At 31.5% G+C, this 16,511-nt stretch overlaps 1 protein-coding gene across 6 annotated transcripts in view; it reads left to right on the top strand.

Moving 5' to 3' along the window:
* Positions 1–16,511, top strand: part of PPFIA2 (PTPRF interacting protein alpha 2) — a 664,129-nt gene that overhangs the window by 41,744 nt on the left and 605,874 nt on the right. The window lies entirely within an intron of this gene.

Genomic DNA, 16,511 nt, shown 5'->3' with positions numbered 1-16,511 from the left:
TTAAACAGTACATTTTTATTCATATGTAACTCAAACCAGCACAGAAACCTTTCTCCCTTGCATAGCCATAGCATTGGGGATCACAGGATATTAAAGAAAATACTAGCACAAGTACACAGGCAATCTCTTTGCTAAATTGAATATTAGATTTTGATCTAACAGGCTGTAGTTTTATTAAACTACAAGAATGCTAGCAGTTGTCAGCTATCTATGCACCTGTCCAATTAATACAGAAACTTCTTTGCCAGTTGGTAATGATAAAGTGGTGACTTCATAGGTTTTTTTCCCCCTCTTGGAAACCCATGAAACAGATAAATTGCCAAATAACAGTCATATAATATGTGACTTCCTGTTGCTTCTGAATTATTGATAATAGAAGGGAGAGAAAATGATAATTTTTTAAACCAATTATACATGCAATTTTATATCTTTGGTACCTCAAATATTCAGTATCCATTCAAGAACCTGCTGAATCCTTGATATGCAGTGCAATAGCTGAAATATCCATCTTCATTATATATTAAACTAGAAGCCAACTAAAAATTGTAACTAAGTTGGAAAACACTTCATTTTTCCTGAGATAGGTAAATATAGGAATTATTGGAGTTCCTCTGAAGTATAACCAGGAATTTTTTTTTTCTTCAGACAGCTAGTCATCTCATTTTATTGTTTGCAGAATTACCATACATAAATAGAAAACTGTGAAGATAATTTTAGCATAAACACCAATTTTTTTTTTTGCAAAACTTGAATTGCTAGAGAAATTCTTTTGAGATCTTGATTAGATGGTCCCAAATCAATCAATTCCTGCATTGAGACTTGATTTTAATACGCAGGTGGACATGTGAAAGCATAGTGAGAACTTGAATGAATCTATGGTATAGTGAATATGGAGACTCAGGCAACAAGATTTTATTCAACTTTTCTACTAGGCACTGATCATATTAATATAAAGAATAAAACAATCTCAACTCAGAAGAATCTTCTGTTTGAAAAGGGAAACAAATATGTGAATATCCCTATGTTTGTGTGTATGTGTATGCAAGTATACAAATATATATATATATATATATATATATATATATATATATATATATATATATATATATATATATATGTGTGTGTGTGTGTGTGTGTGTGTGTGTGTATATACACTTAGAGTATATATGACATGAATATTTGTATTATATATATATGACAAATACATATTTAAAATCTGTATAGAATGCACATATGTATTTATATAGCTAATACAGGATATATACATACATGGTTAATACATTTACACACACATGAGCTTAGAATGGTCTGCTATAGGTCACACACAAATAGTCCTTTTGAAAATTTGGTGTGGCAATTGTGAACTTTGTGCATCTCATTTTTTTCCTAGGCTAATTCAATTCTGTATTGCTCATAGAGCCCAGCACCTTTTCTGATGAGGGCATGCCATGATGGTTAGTCCTGTGCCAATTACTCCCATGTATACAAATACACATATGTATGCTTGTCTATATGTATGCATATATATCACATGCAGATGTATAGCTGTTTATAAATTTTATACAGAATCTATATATGTATGTATGTCAAACAGCATATGTATATAAGATATAGAGAAAAATATTAAAGAGGTAGTTTGGGATAGGAAAAAAAGCAACAAATAGAAGTTGTACAGATAAGAGCAAATAAGAAATTATATAGAGGGTAGTATTTGAGCTATATCTTGAAAGAAGAAAAGGAGATTTCATGAAGTGGAATTGAAGGGAAAATGATTTCTACTTTTGATGGACAGCCATTGTAAAGTTACAGAAACCATGTCATTTGTGAAAAACAGAGGAAAGACAGTTTGTGTCCCTTTGCAAGATGGCATGTACAGGGAAAAAAGGAGGGGAGGGGAAAAAAAGACAAAATAACTGGTGTGTTAAGGCCATGATGGAGACATCCAAAGGAATACAGTCAGGTGGGAAATGAACAGTCGGCTAGTCTAGGCTTCATCTTTACCCAGAAGTGATAGGAAGAACTCTTAATCTTCCAATTAGAGGGACAGAGGTTACTGATGTGGTATAAGTCCCAAAGTTGATGTGAACTTGTGGAATGAGAATGTTCCTGTATAACTGATAAAGTGGTCCAAAGGAGTAGAGCTGGGTGGTAAATAAAAGAGTTTTTTGATGTCTTTAAAAGGCAAATGACAAACTGAGAAGTACATATTTTATCCAGGAGACAAAAGTTAATCAAACAATGGGGTGATATGGTCAGATTTACGTTTTAGAAAAATCTATCTGACAGGTATGTAGAAGATAGACTACAATGGTGAGAGATTTGTTGTGTTAACACAAAGTTAGAGATTGTGATGATAATCCAGGTGAGAGGCAATGAAGGCCAGAAGTAAAGACTTGTACACACTTTCTTCCCCTGAGTGATTCTTCTTCCCTGAAGGCAAGAAAGGTATCTTCCTAATATGCTGAAGGCCTTTCTGTAAATATTCTGATATTGCATGTGTGCAATCATATTGGAACATCATTTTAGGGGTCCTAATTTCCTAATGCCTTCTCCTTTTATAGTCAAATATTCATGCTGCTTCTTCTAAATAATATTTTGGACTTCTGAATAGTGTTGTCTTCTCATGCCCACCATATACCTTTCTCCATTACCCTTTGATCCCCAACTTTTAATTTTTTTGGAAATTGGGATGTTATAAGATTCACCTCAGTATATTATAGTTGAAGACTTTAAAATATGGTCATCAAAATCACTTGGTACTGGCTAAGAAATAGAGTAGTGGATCAGCGGAATAGGTTAGGTTTACAAGACACAATAGTCACTGTATTGTAGTAGTAATCTTGTAATCTGATATTTGATAAATCCAAAGACTCCTGCTTCTGGGATAAGAGCTCACTAAACTAGTATGGCAGAAAGTAGACATTGATCACTACCTAACATCCTATACCAAGATAAGGTTGAAATTGGTTTCATGATTTAGACATAAAGGGTGATACAATAGGCAAATTAGGTGGACAAGGGATAGTCTATCTCTCAGATATGTGGAGAAGGAAAGAATTTATGCCTATGCCTAAAAAGAACCAGAAAACATTATGAAATACAATGTGGATAATTTTGATTATATTAAATTAAAAATTTTATACAAACAAAACCAATGCAGGCAAGATTAGGAGGGAAGCAGAAAACTGGGGGAAAATTTTATATTCAAGGTTTCTGATAAAGGCCTCATTTAAAAAAATATATAAAACTAATTTACTCAAATTTGCAAGAACATAATGCATTCCCCAATTAATAAATGATCAAAGTATATGAATAGACAATTTTAGATGAAGAAATTAAAGACATTTCTAGTCATATGAAAAAATTCTCTAAATAACTATTGATTAGAAAAATGCAAATTAAGACAACTCTGAGGTACCATTTCATACCTCTCAGATTGGCTAAGATACCAGGAAAAGATAATGATAAATGCTGGAAGGGATAGGGAAAACTGGGACAGTAATACATTTTTGGTGGAATTGTGAAGTGATCCAAACATTTTGGAGAACAATTTGCAACTATACCCTAAAGACTATAAAACTGTGCAAACCTTTTGATCCAGCAGTGTCTCTATTGGGCCTGTATCCCAAAGAGATCATAAAAAAGGGGAAAAAATCCACATGTGCAAAAATGTTTGCAGCAGCCCTTTTTTGTAGTGGCAAGGAACTGGAAACTGAGTGGATGCCATTCTTTTGGGGAATGACTGAATGAGTTATGATATATGAATACTGTGGAATATTATTGTTCTACAAGAAACAATCATCAGGTTCATTTCAGAAAGGTTTGGAAAGACTTGCATTAGCTCATGCTAAATGACAAGAATAGAACCAAGAAAACATTATGCACAGCCACAAGATTTTGTGATGATCATTGCAATGGACTTGATTCTTTTCAATGAGGTGATTCAAAGCAATTCCAATAGACTTTTGATGGAAAGAGCCACCTGCATCCAAGGAGAGGACTAGGGAGATTGAATATGGATCACTGCATACTACTTTCACTTTTGTTTTTCTTGTTTTGCTTGTTTTATTTCTCTCATTTTTTTCTTTTTGATCTGATTTTTTCTTGCATAGCATGTCAAATGTTGAAATATGTTTAGAAGCATTGCATATTTATTTGTTATCTAAGGGATGGGAAGGATGGAGAAGAAAGAAAAATGTTAAACACAAGGTTTTGCAAGAGTGAATATTGAAAATTATCCTTGCATGTATTTTGAAAAATAAAAAGCTAATACATAAAAAGTAAATATTGAAATCTTTCTTTACATGTAATTGGGAAAATACTTTTAAATAGAAAAAAGACAAAAATGCTAATAAGTCCTTCTCTAGAAAAAATAAATAAAATAATGGTCTTTGTTTTAGAGATCAGCTTGCTTTCAAAGTATTTTTCAGAGGAGATAAAATTGTCTTCTACCTCCTGTTTAATTTGGTGATCACTATGCATGTTGTATGATAGGCACACATATTTGTGTACTAGTATACTGCCTCTCTGCATTGTATATTTGTATATGTATTTGTATATGTCTTTACAACAACATTCTATATCCAATTATGATTTTTATGTCTTCCATTAAGATGATATATTTTTAGTAGATTTCATTTCATTTACATGTCATTTAGGAGGATCTGCGATGTTATTGTATGATACATCCATGCAATGTCAACAGCAAATGGTAGCATCTATAGGAAATTCCTTTCTAGTTTGAGCTAGACTTGTTTTATGAAAGTAACAAACACTTTTGGCAAGCATAAATGTCCCTGTTTCTCATTTAATTTATATTGTTTAGAGTTATTAAACAAACTTCTCTTTTATATCTTCATGGAATCTTGCACGATTTTGATGTATGCTTGGCAGATATACTAAATAAAATTGATATTTTACACTATTGAATCAAATATGTCAAAACCCTCCCAGCAAATTGGCATCTTGCATTCTTTTTTATTTATAATATTACTAAGAGACTTGCAGAATGGAAATATTCATAGATAGTAATGGTAAAATAGTAACTATATATGTGTGTGTGTATCTATCTATCCATGCTTATATCTATCTATCTATCCATCTATCAAAAAACCTTTGTAAATCTTCCAAGGTCATTGTGTCTATTGAGGGGTCCCGGGACCCAATTTATTTTGCAGCTGCATTCCTTGCCAATAAATTGCTTTGCTCAAACTTTATTTTATCAGTTACTATTTAATAATTACTTGCAACACTTTGAATACTATTTTTTGGAAATTTTGCCTGTTCTCTTCTTAGACCTTCACCAAAGAAGCCATTGATTTCATGTAGATTTTTTTTTTAAGATTTTTTTTTAGAAAATTTGGAACAAGATTTTGCAAGAGTGAATGCTGAAAATTACTTATGTATATGTTTGGAAAATTAAAAATTTTAATTAAAAAAGATTTTTAGAGATGGAAAAATAAGCTTATTAGTCAATAATTGTTGATATTTCTTTTTCTTATGGTAACAATAAGGTTCTGTGTTATTTTTTTTTAATTTTCAAAGCATTTCATATCTCACTACACCTTTCTTTTGTTTAATATATATTGCGAAAGAAATTTTATTACCTACAAAATGGCTTTGCCTTGGGTATAGTTTTCATTTTGTTTAGCTTTTTCTTAAAAATTTTTTCTCGATTTTGTATGTTTCACTTCAATTTCTTTAGTAACAAATTAAAGTAAAAATCCTACAAAAACCATTTATCCTCTATTTCTTGTCCTAATGCTAGTCTTCTCATATACCTTTTCAGTGATTCAATTTAAAAAACTCATTTTAATTTTTGCCAGAGAATTGCACGGTTATTTGTAGATGAAAATGAATGGTGTAACTATGACCTCAATAGGAAAGTCACATTGTGAAGTTTTAATTTTCTCTTAACTAAGATGAAGCAGTTCTTTATGTTCTGTGATCCTGTAAAAATAGTAATTGAGAATTGTTCCAATAAAATATACCAGAAAGATGCTATAATACCATATTCTAATGGCCTTTTCAAGATGAATTATTGGTACTTCAGGGATGGAATGGCCATGTTTACAATCTGAGATTTTGCCACCATATCCTAGATAGATGATAATGAATCTTACTTTGGAGACATGATAATCATAGAAGAATCAAAATTACAAGAGACTAAAATGTAATGCAAAAACATATGGTAGGTGTAAGTGGGCTGCAATATATTACCAGTGATGACTTATATAGGGAAACATATAAAAGATGTATGCCAGAGAAAGGAGGAAGACTGGTTGCATTGTGGAAATGAAGGGAAAAAACAAATGGATAAACATTTGGCACACTGTTGCTACCTTCTTTTCCCCCTCTCTCACTCCTTCTCTCTCCTTTTTTCTCTTTTCCCCCCTCCCTCCTCCTCTCTTTCTCTCTCCCTTCCTCAATTTCCCTTTCTTCTCTCTCCCTTTCTTTCCCCTTCTACCTCCCCTCCTCTCCTCCCCTCCCCTTTTTCTCTCTTTTATGTATATGCATGTGTATGAATGTATATTTCAGAAGAACATTGTAAAATTTCAAAACGTTGAGTAGTTCCTTTATAGAGGATTTACAGAAATGTGTTTAGGAACCATGAAAAATGAGAGAATGTTTAATGTGCTTCAGTAAATAGCCATTTAATCCTTAAAATCACACTCCATCAAGTGTATAGTGTCATAAAAAAGATTTCAATGTAGTTGATGAAACAACTTAGGAGCAGTTGTAGTATAATACATACATACTTCAAAATGGTTGGATTATACCTGTTAAGATCTAATAAATAAATAATAATTTATTTATGGGCTGAATCTAAAATGAAACACAAGTATATCTTTTCTAGACTTTAATGAAAGCAACATCTGTTTAATGAAGTGAATTTAGACCTTCTAATCCTGAAATTCTCTTCCCACCTCTTCTATAAATTGTGTGACCCTAGATCATTCATTCAAACTCCATGTATTTCCAAAGTCCTTCTAACTTATTTCTGACCTCAGATAAAATTGTATTCTACTTAGGTGTGGGCAATTTCCACAGTGAGAGTTGCACATGTTCATGAAATCAAAGATTCTTCGTGTATATGCTTACTTCTTTTAACATCCTTTTTACTAGGAAAAACGTTGAGCTAGAAATGGAGTGAAAATAAATATAAAACCCAAGTACTGTATAAGCTTGCAAATACCCTCTCAGGAAACATCTAGAATATTAGTGGATCCTTGTTGAAAAATTTGTGAGAAGCAGATGAGTGAATGAGTCATAATTTACATTGATGGAGAAAACATTCACATTGATAAGGATTGTGGTTTCATTGAAATAAATACACTTTGGTTGTTTTAATTTCTACTTGGTTTTTAATATACATATATACAACTATTTGAATGTGTAATGTAAGGAAAAAATGTAGATTGCCAAAAAACTAGAACATGAAGTATATTTATTTATTTATAATCAATTATGTTTATGAAAAGAGAACATTGCACAGTGTATAATATTGTAATTTAGCATTATATATAATAATTAAATAATGCTAATTTTGCAGAATGGTAAACACTTAGATACTTATATATTTTTCAAGAAGTGGTGGGGCCAGGCATAGTTATTTCCTAGAACAGTAATTTATAGACATTATTGTGCTTAAATGGAAAACTTTTGAACTGGCAGATTTCTAAAAGCATGACTTCTGTTTTTATGTCCTAGTATATGAAACTCATTCAAGTAAAATGAGGAAATTTCCCAGTGTGCTTAAATATTGAATGGAGACAGTGTGTTTTAAAATGAGATGATATTTCAGAAATGGAAATGCCTATTAAAGATTCCTTAGCCAAGAAAACAGCGGGGCCAGATGGATATTTATAATTTATAACATGATATTCACATTCTACCAGATAAATATCTAAGTAGTCATACAGTTTAGGAATATGCTAAACTGCCTTTTATGGTAAACTAAATTTATATACTCCTTACAAAAGAGTATTAGTATTCTTATTGCTATGTACTTATTATTATAACTCAAAGGATTTTCTGAATAGAACATCAAAGATATATTTTCTATAAATATATATGCCACTGATATAGATTTTATATATGTACATATTTAAGTGTATATGCTGCTCAATTTTTGCATAATTGTATAGTAATACAGAAGAACTTTCAGAAATAGCATATCATAGTAGAGAAAGAGTCTAACAATTGAGCTTAAGCTCCTGTTCCCAGAAAACTCTCTACCCCTGTTAAGTTGTAGAACAGCTGCTGATCTGGGGTGGAAGAGGCACTTTTCTCAATTTTATGGTAGCTTCCTACATCAAAGAAATTACAAGACCTGACCAAAAATTATCTACATTTGCTTGGCATTGGCTCTATCAGAAAAAAAGATTATGCTTTCAGGTTAATTATGTGAAATGGAACTTAAAAGAATTAGACTGGATCTCTCTATTTTAACTCTTTCCTCAGTTATATTTTTCTTGTTTTTTTTTTAATAGTTTTTATTTACCAGATATATACATGGATAATTTTACAACATTGACAATTGCCAAATCTTTTGTTCTAATTTTTTCCCTCCTTCCTCCCCCCCTCCAGGTAGCAGGTTGACCAATACATGTTAAATATGTCAAAATATAAATTAAATATGATATATGTATACATGTCCAGTTATTTTGCTGCACAAAAAGAATCAGACTTTGAAATAGTATAAAACCAGCCTGTGAAGGAAATCAAAAATGCAGGCAGACAAAAATAGAGGGATTGGGAATTCTATGTAGCGGTTCATTGTCATCTCCCAGAGTTCTTTCGCTGGGTGTAGCTGGTTCAGTTCATTACTGCTCTATTGGAACTGATTTGGTTCATCTTATTGTTGAAAATGGCCACATCAATCAGAATTAATCATCATATAGTATTGTTGTTGAAGTATATAATGATCTCCTGGTCTTGTTCATCTCACTCAGCATCAGTTCATGTAAGTCTCTCCAGGTCTTTCTGAAATCATCCTGCTGGTCATTTCTTACAGAACAATAATATTCCATAATATTCATCTAGCACAATTTATTCAGCCATTCTCCAACTGATGGGCATCCACTTAGTTTCCATTTCCTGGCCACTACAAAAAGGGTTACCACAAACATTCTTGCAATTCAGGTCCCTTTCCCTTCTTTAAGATCTCTTTGGGATATAAGCCCAATAGAAACACTGCTAAGTCAAAGGGTATGCACAATTTGACAACTTTTTGCGCATAGTTCCAAATGGCTCTCCAGAATGGCTGGATGTATTCACAATTCCACCAACAATGCATCAGTGTCCTACTTTTCCTGCATCCCCTCCAACATTCATTATTATCTTTTCCTGTCATCTTAGCCAATCTGACAGGTGGGTAGTGGTAACTCATAGTTGTCTTAATTTGCATTTCTCTGATTAATAATGACTTGGAACATCTTTTCATATGACTAGAAAGAGTTTCAATTTCTTTGTCTGAGAATTGTCTGTTCATATCTTTTGGCCATTTATCAATTGGAGAATGGCTTGATTTCTTATGAATTAGAGTCAGTTCTCTATATATTCTGGAAATGAGGCCTTTATCGGAACCTTTGACTGTAAAAATGTTTTCCCAGTTTATTGTTTTCCCTTCTAATCTTATCTGCATTAGTTTTGTTTATGCAAAAACTTTTCAATTTGATATAATCAAAGTTTTATACTTTGTGATCAATAATGATCTCTAGTTCTTCTTTAAACATGAATTCATTCCCCTTCCACAGGTCTGAGAGGTAAACTATCCTATGTTCCTCATATTTATAATCTCATTCTTTATTCCTAGGTCATGAACCCATTTTTACCTGATTTTGACGTAAGGTGTTAAGTGTGGGTCAATGCCTAGTTTCTGCCATATTAATTCCTCAGTTATATTTTCTAGAATATTATAGCATCAGCTCATGACCTGAATATGGATGAATCATATTAATATATTTCCAATTGACTACCATCATTAAAGAGTAGTGGAAATTCAAATGTACAACAATATTGCATCAGTAATGGAAAAGCAGAATTTCAGTTAGAAGAGACCTTAGATGCCTTTTTTATATTCCAATCTATAGCCAAACAAAGAACACATTGATGATATTCCTGACAAGTTGTCACGAAACTTTTGTTTGAAGACTTTTAGTAAGTGACAGCCTACTAATTCTGGAATCATTTTATTCTACTTTTGAATAGCCCCAACTGTTAGCTAATTTTTTGGAGAGACATTGAGCTTAAACTTGCCAACTTATAGCATTTACTTATCCCCATCTTTGAAATCTAAGCAGGAAAAAATCCTGATTTTTTTTTATCCATGAAAGTATTCAGATAAAGATAGTTATCTACAAACAAAATATCCTTATTCCTGTTTTTTAAAAAAAAGTTTTACCATTAATTTTAAAAATGTTGAGTTCCAAATGTATTCCCTGTTGCCTCTCTATCATTTATTTGCAAAACAAGCAATACTATACAAAATTATACAAATTATACAAAATATTTCCAAATTAGAGATGTTGCAAAAGCAAGAAATAAATTTAATCTGCATTGAGAGTTAATCAGTTCTTTTCCTGGAGGTGAATATTATCTTTCATCCTGCATTCTTTGGAATGGTCTTAGATCATTGTTTTGGTCAGAGTAACTAAATCTTTAAGAAATGATCATCATTCCAATATTGTTGTTACTTACTATTTATAGTATTATGGTTCTGCTTACTTGACTCTGCATCAGTTCATGTATTTTTCTCGGTTTTTCCGAAACCATCTTTCTCAAGAGTATTCCATCACAATCATATACCACAATTTGTTAAGCTATTCCCCAATTTGTAGGCATTATCTCAATTTCCAACTTTTTTCCTATCACAAAATAAGCTGATATAAATATTTAGTCCCTTTAAAAATCTCTTTAACATATAGACCTTGTGATATTTCTGGGAGAAAGGGTAGGCATAGTTTTATAGTACTTTGGATGTAGTTTCAAGTTTTGTCCAGAATGGTTAGACCAATTCACAACTCCACCAATAATGCATTAGTATCTCTATTTTCCCACATCCTCTGTATCATCTGTCATTTTCTTTATCTGTCATGATAGTCAATCTGACAGGTATGAGATGGTTTCTCAGGTTTTTTAGTTTGTAGTTCTCTAATCAGCAATGATTTGTGACTATTTTATATGACTATTGATAATTTTGATTTCTTCTGAAAACTGTTTGTTCATATACTTTGACTATTTATCCATTGGGGAATAGTTTTTAATTTCTATAATTTATACTCAGTTCCCTTTATATTTGAGAAAGGGGCCTTTTGTCAGAAAAATTTGTTCAAATTACCCCCTCCCCTTCTGCTTTGCCTCTAATCTTTTTAGACCTGACAGTTTTAAATAGGGCAAAGAAAGATGGGCCTCTCAGTGCAAAGGACTACAGTGAGAATCCAATTAAATAATGTTAGCTCTTGGGACCAGGAATTGTCTTACTTTACTGTTATTTTCCCCAGCACTTCGTATATCACTTTTCACCTAGAATTAATGAAATACTTAATAAAATACTATGTCATATTAAAGTTAAAGTTCTTTATATCTTTAAAAGCACCATATAAATGTTGCTATTGTTATTAATCATGAAGAGTTGGACACGAATTAATGAATAACAAAATCGTTATTATTATGTTCCTAATTTTGTATATGAAGGATGTTATGAATGTGATAAAAAATACCAAGTAATGATAGGAAGATTGGGTCTCTAGTCTTGAATCTACCAATTGACAAATTTTAGAATGCCGAGCCACAACAACATTTCTGGCTCTCATTCAATGCCCTCTGAGCCTGCACTTTCCTTAAATATACAAGATCAATAAACACAATTGCAAGAAGCATTGCAATTTTTTGGAGTTTGTGAAGTACTTTTCTCAGAAGAGTTCTGTGAGATATATTAATAAACTTTTAAAATGTAATATTCCATTTATGACATTAGAATCTTTAGTACTATTTTAAACTATCTTGACATAAAAATTACATTTTGTGGATTTTTCACTTAAAAATTAGAAAATGCTGACTAGTTTATATATACGTGAAGCTTATAAACCCATAGATATGTCATCGCTTGTTGAAAATGCCTTTTTTTATTGATTTGAATCCAGTGGTAGAGGTACTAATTTGGAAATTATTTGAAAATTATAAGAACATAGATTGGGGAAATGGGGTTTTTCAGTCCTCAATACTATTCTGGTCAATTCTTTACTCATGTCTTATTATGACAAAATTTAGGTTTTGTGTACTGGGTATTTTTTTAAGTCAAAGAAAAATGGAAATGTTTCTGAAATTTGATTTGCTATCCTATACATTGAAATATCTATAAACTCTCACATGCTATAGGATAAATGCAAGCTTATCCCTTTTTCCATTACCCATCCTCACCTCATTAAAACACATGTTTCTTGAAATCAAGGATTATATTTTAAATATTTTAATATCTCCCAGTGTTGTAGAACAGTGGATCATAGGATGATAATCTTAGAGATTCCTGAAATCATCTACTTCAGACCCCTGATTTTAATAATGATAAATCTAAGGCATGAAAGAGTTTTGATTTTCTTCTGGGTACACAAGTAGTAAGTTAGTAAATGCAGGATGAAAACTCAGTCAGGTCTTTGACCTCCAGTATAAAAGCTTTTTCCATGATAACACAGGGGCCTTGTGCCACAAAAATAGAATGAATATATTCAGTCTTGGAATGAAAGGAAGAATGAATGAACTATAGTTTGTCAATAAATAATGAAGTACTTCATTAAAAAAAAAAAACACTCAAAGCTTTGTGTTGTGCTGCTACAAAGCTATATTCCAATTGTGATTTGCCCTTTATTTTCAAAAAGAATCAGTGACATCAAGAAGGGAATTTCATAACCTGGAAGTCAATTAAATTTAAGTGAGGGAGGTCTGTGTCTCACTTTTTCCTCTGTAACTATCTGGGCATAAGAGCAAGATATAAATCTAGATGATTGAAGATGGCCTCATATGCAGTGGGAGACTTTGGCCTTTGTAACTGAAATCTTTTCCAGGTCTCATTTTGACTGAGGCAATGGCCATTCATTGATGAAGGCCAGGTAAGAAATGAGGCAGAGAATAACTTAAAAATATTTTTTGTTTTTTTTTTCTAGTAAATTTATTTTAAATATACATTGCTTTATGAATCATGTTGGGAGAGAGAAATCAAAGCAAAAAGGAAAAACCATGGGAGAGATTTTAAAAAGCAGAAATAAAAGTGAACATGGAGTGTATTGATTTACATTCCTTCTCCTTGGTTCTTTTTCTGAATACAGATGGTATTTTCTGTCCCAAGTCTTTTGGGAATGTTTTGGATCACTGAGCCACTGAGAACCAAGTCTTTCATAGTTGATCATCATACATCCTTACTGTTATTTTGTACTATGTATTATTCCTGGTTCTACTTGTTTCCCTCAGCATCAGTTCATGTAAATCTCCTAGGCCTTTCTAAAATTACCTTTCTTATAGAACAGTAATATTCTATTATCTTACTATATCACAGCTTATTCAGCCATCCCCCAATTAATAGACATCTATTCATTTTCCAATTTTTGTTATCACAAAAAGAGCTGCTACAAACATTTTGCACATGTGGGTCCTTTTCCCTTCTTTTATTATTTCCTTGAGATACAGACCTAATAATGGCACTTCTGGGTCAAAAGTTAGGCACAGTTTATACTCCTTTGGGCATAGTTCCAAATTATTTTCCAGAATAGATGGATCATTTCACAACTCTGCCAACAATGCAATAGTATCCCAGTTTTTCCACATTCCCTCCAACATTGATCATAAACTTCTTCTATTATCTTAGCCAATCTGAAAGGTGTGAAGTGGTACCACAGAGTTATTTTAATTTGCATTTCTCTAATCAATAGTGATTTAGAGCATTTTATATAACTATAAATGGCTTTAATTTATTCATCTGAAAATTGTTCATATTCTTTGGCCATTTATCAATGGGAATGATATGTATTCTTATAAATTTGACACAATTCTTTATAAATTTTAGAAACATCAGCTGTAAAGAATTTTTCCCAGCTTTGTACGTCCATTTTAATCTTGTTTCTGATGTTTTAGTTTGTGTAAAAGATTTTTTAAAAATTTAATATAATCAAAGTTATCCATTTTGCCTTTCATAATGTTCTTTAGTTCTTCTTTGGTCATAAATTTCTCCCTTCTCCAAAGATCTGATAGGTAAATTATCCTTTATTCTTGTAATTTGTTTGTAGTATCATTCTTTATGTTCAATTCATATACCCATTTTGACCTTATTTTGGTATGGGGTATGAGAAATAGGTCTATGTTGAGTTTCTGACATTGTTTTCCAGTTTTCTCAGCAATTTTTTGCAAATAATGAGTTCTCATTCCAGAAGCTGGAGTTGGGGTTTATCAAGTACAAGATTGCCATAAACCTTGATTATTGTATTGTGTGTATATCTAATCTATTCCACTGATCCACTATTCTATTTCTTAGCCAGTATCAAATGGTTTTGATGACTGCTGCTATATAATATAGTTTTATTGCTAAGCTACATTCTTTGTGATTTTTCATTAATGACCTTGATGTTCTTGACCTTTTGTTCTTCCAGATGAATTTTGTTATTATTTTTCCTAGTTCTATAAAATATTTTTGGCAGTTTGGCATGGCACTGAACAAGTAGACCAATTTAAGTAGAATTATCATTTTTTATTATATTAGCTAAGTCTACTCATAAACAATGGATATTTTTCCAGTTGTTTATTGGTGGGAGAATTGTTTTGTTATTGTATTGATGTAGTTCTTGAGTTTGTCTTGGCAGGTAGACCCCCAAGTATTTTATTTTGTCTACAGTAATTTTAAATGGAATTTCTCTGTCTTTTACTGATGGGCTTTGTCAGTAAGATATAGAAATGCTAATGATTAGTTTGGGTTTATTTTATATCCTGAAACTTTGCTAAAACTGTGAATTGTTTCCAGAAAGTTTTTTGGATCACTTTCTAGGATTTGCTAAGTATACCATCATATTGTTTGTAAAGAATTATAGTTTTATTTTGTAATTGCCTATTCTAATTCATTTTCTTTTCTTTGCTTGTTAATATAGTGAACATTTCTAGTCCAACATTGAATAATAGTGGTAATGGGCATCCTTGTTTCACCTCTGATCTTATTGGGAATGTATGCAGCTTCTCTCAATTAAAAATAATGTATATTATATATATATATATATATATATATATATATATATATACACATATATATATATATAGATACTGCTTATTATAATATGGAATGTTCCTTATATCCCCATGCTCTCTAGTATTTTTTAATACACATGGGTGCTATGTTTTGTCAAAAGCTTTTTTGCATCTATTCAAATTATCATATGGTTTCTGTTGGTTTTGTTATTAATATGGTCTTTCATTGTAAGAATTTTCCTGATAATCAACCAGTCCTGTATTTTTGGCATAAATTCCACTTGGTCATAGTATATTATTGTGCTGATAAATTGCTCTTATTGGTTTAGGTGTCAGTACCATATTTGTGTTACAGTAAGAATTTAACAATACTCCTTCTTTCCCTATTTTTCCAAATAATTTATATAGTATTAGAATTAATTGTTCTTAAAATTTTTGCAGTTTGGGAATCTATCTTCCAAGGGAAAGTCAGGAACTATATGAACATAACTACAAAACAATTTCCACAAAATAAAGTCAGATCTTATCAGCTTGAAAAAATATCAAGTGTTCATGTGTAGACCAAATGAATATAATAAAAATGACAATACTATCTAAATTATTCTGTTATTTAGTTCCATGGCAATCAAACTCCCAAGAAATTATTTTACGGGTCTAGAAAAAGTAATAACAAAGTTCATTCTAGAACAAAAGGTCAAGAATTTCAAGAGAATTAATGAAAAAAATGCAAATGATGGTGTCCTAGTTGTGCCAGATTTAAAACTATATTATAAAATACTAGTCATCAAAACTATTTGGTACTGGCTAAGAAACAGAGTGGATCAGTGGAATAGATTAGGATCACAGGACAAAATAGGCAATAAATATAGAAATCTAGTGTTTGACAAACCCAAAGATTTCAGCTTTTGGAATAAAAACTCACTATTTGACAAAAACTTCTGGGAAAATTAGAAACTAGTATAGCAGAAACTAGGCACTGACCCACACCTAACACCATATACCATATAAAAGGTTGAAATGGCTTCATGCTTTAGACATAAAGAGTAATATTATAAGCAAATTAGAACATATAATAATTTACCTCTCAGATCTGTGAAGGAACTCATGATATAGCACCAAATAGATAATTTTTATTATATTAAGTTTAAAAGGAAGCAATAAATTGGGAAAACTTTTACATTTAATGGTTCTGATAAAGGCTTCATTTCTCAAATGAGAATTGACTCAAATTTATAAGAATTCAAGCCATTCTTCAATTGATAAATGATCAAAGGATATGAGCAATT

The sequence above is a fragment of the Sminthopsis crassicaudata genome, chromosome 5 (assembly GCF_048593235.1).
Source record: "Sminthopsis crassicaudata isolate SCR6 chromosome 5, ASM4859323v1, whole genome shotgun sequence".
NCBI lineage: Eukaryota > Metazoa > Chordata > Mammalia > Dasyuromorphia > Dasyuridae > Sminthopsis > Sminthopsis crassicaudata.
Note: the sequence above shows the minus strand (reverse complement) of the source record. Positions and strands in the feature narration are given on the sequence as shown.